We start from the raw sequence: 6,247 nt of genomic DNA, 5'->3' as shown, positions 1-6,247 counted from the left end.
ATCTTCGCTGAGAGGACATGATGACATTCAGATTAACAGTTTTCTTTATATAAAGGAAGGAGTTTGGAGTAATGACCTTCTTCAACGTCCAGCCTCAGGTTTTCAGCACCAACTGCCATGTTGTACGTTTACATGTTGTTGTTTACATCTTTCAGAAAAGAGGAAGGGGGCCCCTTTCCAACCACCCTAGGAATTTCTTGCCCCAGCAAAGATGGTGCCCTCGAGTTGAGAAATGTTACAGTATGTGTCAATGCTATGTGGTTACTTCTCAGATACACTGCACCTTTCACATTTATTTATCCTTTAAATCAGGTACATTTGAGCCCTAGGTTTGTGCAAGCATTATTCTGGTGACGAGGTGGGAACAAACCAATAAAAGACTCTAGTCCCACTGAGCTTACATTTTAGTAAGCAAATATCGGGAATAAATAAACATGTAAACAAATGTGAAATTTAATGTCGGATTCCAATAGATATGATAAAAGAAGAAAAACAGTAAAGGGATAAAGATTGTCATAATTGTAGGAGGTTTATTTATTTTAAATGGGGGGCGGTCTCTACATGATAACAGAATCTATAAATGGATTCATGAGGTGGGAAAGCTATAAGAATATCTAGAGAGAAAAAAGTTCCAGGCAGAGAGAAAAGATGCAAAGACTGCAGGGAGGGAACGTGTGTGCTTGGCCTGTTTAAGAAATGGCGAGCAAGGGAAAGTGGATCAAGAACTTTGTATTGCCTTGCAAGTTCAAAAAAAAACCCCCAAAGTTGGTTTTTTGCACAAGGCAAAAATACTCAAAAGTATAAAGTATTTTAAGAAGAAATGTCATCTTAGTTCTGATTCCCTCAAGGCAACCAGGAAGTCTGTTTTTTTTGTTTTCTGTTTTTTGTTTTTTCCAGTCTATTTCAGATCTTTTATGTTCATGGGTGTGTGTGTGTTTGGCAAACTGATGCACTTCAGGGAAGGGGAAGGGGTTTTAATTGTTATTCTTACAACAAACATTAGATCTGTTTCTAGAATCCTGTGGGTGAGTTTACTGCCCAGCTGGTGTTCTAACTGTCCCCCACCCATTTCTGCTCATTTTAAACAATTTTGTTGTGGTGTCTTTCAGATATTTTTTAAGTGTCCTAACAATATACACTTGGCAGTGACATATTTTGCCCACCTGATTATCCTTACTGTTACGCATTATCAAGCATAGGTAGAGTCCTCCCCTTATTTGTACTGGCTGCACAACATTTCAGTTATAGAGCTGTCCATAATTGTGTCAGCCCTCTTTCTGGATATTGAGACCTTTTTAAAAATTAAAATTATAAACAGTATTTCACAGTTAAACATCCTTACCTCTAAATTCTATCCATCTGTTTCCAGGTTTACTGTTACTCTATATCTAGAGAAAAAAACAATGTCATGATGCATGGAAAGAGTTGGGGGAAAAAATCTTTGGGAGTGGATATAAGTATAACCCTAAAACACTGTAGGTACCAAAGAAAGAATATGAATTGGATGTGATGTGAGGATGGGCCTGAAATAAGTTTTTTTTTTTTGTTTCTGTGTTTTTGTTTCTGTGTCTTTGTTTTCTTTTTTTTTTTTTTTTTTGTTTCTGTGTTTTTGTTTCTTTTTATAACAAGGGATCAGGAACTTGTATTGCTTTATCAAGATACAGAGGCTGGATGGGTGGGAACCAAGCCGAGGTAACTAGAAGGTTGTCATCCTGTGTCATCCGGTGATCGCACAGTAGCATAGGTGATGGAACAGTCCCCACAGAGAAACCCCACGCAGCTCGATATATTTGCATGCCAACTACTTGCCAAGAGTGATGCTTGGTGCATTTGTATCACAAATAGCTCAACTGATGTAGGATTCTAAGGGGCTCCTGTGTTTATTGCAATAGTGCCGTTTTTGAAAGTACTTTTGCTCTTTAGTGGAATGGAATGGAAAAAGGTATTTAAACAGGCTGATACTTTGAGATTTTGAGTAATAGAGTTCTTTAAATCTTAGAGCGGATGCAGATTGAAACTTCTGGGAAGCTAGTACTTGGTTTCAGTTGAAAAGAGAAAATAAATGTAATCTCTTGACTCCAGAGGAGAGATTTTGTATATCATGGCATAGGAATCTTATTAAATAGGAGAAATCTAGAAAGGAAACAGACTGTTAAAAATCTCTAAAAATTAGCTACTCTTGTCCCACAAGGGTGATACTACATTAGTTTTGTCATTATCTTAGGGTAAAAGCATTTCATTTGACACTCTAGATCCAGAACCACCCAGATTTTCACAACAGGGATGGAAGGCTGTCACGGAGCTGAAATCCATGCTAGTCACGTGACAGGTTGCTTAGCTTGTCCTTCCCTCCCTATACCTCTGGAGTCTGCTCAGTATTCTGTTAAGAGAGTTATAGAATGGAGGCATGTGACAGAAGAGATGAGAGATCACTTCTATGTTATTACCATAGTATCTTCTCATGCTTCGATCTCACTGTTTAAAGAGGACTTCATGTGGGGTTCAAAACTTGACTCCTGTGCCTACTGCATGGACATGGCACTAGGGGTAAAAGTCCCTTTCATCAGTTGAGAACAGAAGTCAAGTAATAAAAATATAGTGTGTGTGTGGGTGAATTTTTTGTTTTTTTATTTTTTAAGATTTAATTTATTAGAGATTGAGAGAATGAGTGGGAGGAGGGCTAGAGGGAAAAGCAGACTCCCTATGAGCCCCACCCAGGACTTGATCCCAGGAACTCAGGATCATGAACTGAGATGAAGGCAGATGCTTAACCCACCAAGCCACCCAGGTGCCCTGAATCAGGTTTTCAACTGGTTAGAGTGAAGTCATTTCAGAATTATCCTCAGCCTTCCCTCCACTCTAATACACCGTTGTCCTTTGTGCGCTACTCTGCCACGGTCACACCTAGGGATGAGACTGCAGAACTTTATTTCACTCGTTGAGATTCGTGATCTATATCTGTATATAATTACAGGGCAAAGGTTCGTGGAGGCAACAGCCAATGTAGGTTCCAGGTGTGTGGGAACAGCCTTGCACTGTGAGTGTAACTCAGTTAAGTGAGAGGCTGAATGTGGAGGGCATACTCTGCCCTCTGCTCACTTTGTGTCGGCTTAGAATAGTTTAAGTTGTTAATACTAGAGCTTTTGACAAGCATAGTTTGAGATAACCCTGAAGCTGTTCAAAGTAAAATAGACTAGTAATGGTTAAGAATTGACTGAAATCATACTCTTTACAGAGCTGAACTTTCCAGGTCTTTCCCTGCCTGTATCTCTGCTTCGCCCTCTCCCCCGTCTTTCTTCATAGACATTCAATTACTGCTGGTGCTGTGTGCAGTTAATCATTTCCATCTCCCAGATAAGCAGCAATCGGTAGACATCAAGATAGTGGTTGTTAATCATACCAGTACCATCTTCCCTTACAGATATCAGGGCAGTTGAAAGAGAAAACCCAGGAAGAATTTTCAGTGCCTTTGATTTGCATTTCCTTTCTCAATCTCACTCCTCACAACCCCCGTTTGTATATTTCTAACTTGGAGGGTGCAGGGGGCTTGTTTTTTTCTCCTGCCACCCCTCTCAGGAATAAATTCCCTGAAGCTAATAAGCAGAAGACTCCACCATGCAGTTTTTCTCATGATACTTTGCTAGTGATTCCATGTGAGTTTTTTAAATTTTAGATAGCATCACTACCATTGAGAGCAGTCATCTCCCTGTTCTTTGAATCATCCATTCTAACTAATAAATCAATTTGAATCAATTTTTTAAAGTGAGCATGCACCCCAATACATCTATATTTTTTTATATAGACCCCATGTATGTATGTATGTATGAGTATACACGCATAGCATATGTTATAAAAAATAAAGATGAAAGATGAAATACTGGGCAAAAAAGTTTGTATTAATGTACCAAATGCCTTAACTAAAATATTTTCATAATTATCAGTATGGTGATTTAAAATGTTTCATTATTTGTAAAGGTATTGGCTTATTTTATTTCTTTGTTCAGTGTAACTTGATAGTTGGTTTCCATGGCTCTAATAGCTGAAAAGAATATATGGGCTCGAATGGAAGAGAAGTATTTTGCTGCTGTCATATATAGTTTTTACTGCATCCACCAATTATTTAAATGTTTTTGTTGAAATTTGCTTAGAAAATTTCCGTTTACCTGGTATCAAAATACTTTATGTAAACCAGTTAGAAATTGTTACATACCAATAACTTTCAAAATAAATGGAAACTAGATAAAGAGGTTAGTAAATTCTTTTAAGTTTTATAGTATGTAAATATGAGAGAATTCATATATGAGCAGTACTTTACTTCAGCAACAAAAGATGAATAGGAACATTTCCAGAAACCTATTTTGAAACCCCATAGCAAAGGTTATTTAAAAAAAAAAAAATCCATTTTTACTCACTGTGGACACTTTTACTCATTGTAAAGAAAATCACTTTTGCTTTGAAGATGTTCATGTTTTTTCTAAAACTATCTGCTAGGGGGCACCTGCCAGTCACTGATCACAGAAAAGATAGCAAATCTAGGAGACCTGCCTTTATAGAAAAGGAAAATGGATAGTATTTTAAATGTGACAATTCTCTTAAGTACTTTGATGGTTGTTAAAAAAGTAAGCACCTGAATAGGACAATTTTTTTCCCTTTATTTTCCTTTTTTTTTTTAATTGTAATTTTTTTGAGTAGAGTTGACATACAATGTCACATCAGTGTCGGGCGTACAGCATAGTGATTCGACTTCTTTGTGCCATGCTCACTCTAGGATAAATGGTTTTCAGGATTACTCCCCTTTGCATTCCAAAGTATTGCTATATTTATACTACTTAATGGTTTTGGAGTTATAGGATAAACCACAGTGATATCATCACAGTCTGTATTATGTTAAACCTACGTGAACAAATACATCTTGCAAATGACCAACTCCTTTGTTGCATGTGATTGCCATTCTTTTCCCCAGGAAACCCCATCTTCCATTTGTGATATGTGGACCCCCTGACAGAGTGTACCATCATCACTTTTATATGAAAACAGTGAATTTTAGTGAAAGCTCATTTTTACACATTTCAAGAGAAAAGTACAAGCATATCTTTGTACTTTCCTCTTATTTATATAACTCTCACTAAAGTAACCTCAGTACCAAGCATTGTACATATATTATCTTCTACCTTTATTGTAAGACATACTACTTTGCTTTTACTGATGTGGAAACCAGTGGCTCTGAAAAATTAGGATACCTGCATTCATCAGAGTAATTAATACGAGCTGCTGTAACAACCAATCTTAAATTTCAGTCACTTAATAGAATTTTTTTTTTTCTTGCAGACATATTTGGTTAGGTGGCTCCCCTGGGCAGGTTTCCTCCCAGGAGCTACTTAGGAATAGTCTCCTTCCATGCTGTGGCTCTGTCATCTTTAATATGTGGTTCCAGCATTTCTTGCTGTCATCCAGCCAGAAGATGGGGCAATGAGACAGTCTGCTTCAGACCATGTGGGACATATCACTACTGCTCTTGTCATGGGCAAGAGCTAGTTACATGGCTGTACCTAGGTGTAAGGGGACTGAGCAAGCCCTTAATAGCACCTGGAGAGAAGACATAGGTTAAGTGAACAGAACCTACCACAGTCTGCCACGATTCCCAAGCATGAAGTGTTAAGAGGCAAATCTGGTCTTCAGTCATGGTCTGATTGGCTATAGGATTTGTGTTTTTCTCTTTATGCCCCATTACAGTGCAAGGCAAAGGAAGGACCTACAAAAAGACTAATTGGCTCTTCATGCTGCACGTGGTGGGTGCATAGTCATGATGAAACCAGGTCCTCAGCTTTGCTCACTCATAAACTTTCTATTTGTTAGTTCACCAAGGATTGTTTAGTGCTAGGTTTACCAAACAGGATTTGTTAGAAATGACATCTTAATAACCTAAACTTAAAAACTTCCCTGGGTTTATTGATAATTTTTCTCCTCCCTATTCTAGGGTGAATTACAGCGGTATAGGACACAAAAAGATCAAACAAGTGATAAATTGACAAGAGAATGGGGGAAAGGGCAAATAAAGCTGGAGTCAAAACAGAGGCAGAATTCAGTCTGTTAGCCAGGAAATCCTAGACAGAGCAGAGTGGGCAATGAATCTGGCTCTAAGATGAGTAGCAAATATGGTTCTAGGGTGGAAACGTAAATAGCTATGAGGTGCACTACATCTATGAGAATAATTAAATCGTTTGCTTCAAAAACATGTACAAGCACA

This window comes from Lontra canadensis, unplaced genomic scaffold (assembly GCF_010015895.1).
Source record: "Lontra canadensis isolate GAN:19392208 unplaced genomic scaffold, GSC_riverotter_1.0 scaffold9, whole genome shotgun sequence".
NCBI classification, from domain to species: domain Eukaryota; kingdom Metazoa; phylum Chordata; class Mammalia; order Carnivora; family Mustelidae; genus Lontra; species Lontra canadensis.
The sequence above is the reverse complement of the archived record's forward strand: the minus strand, read 5'-3'. Positions refer to the sequence as shown.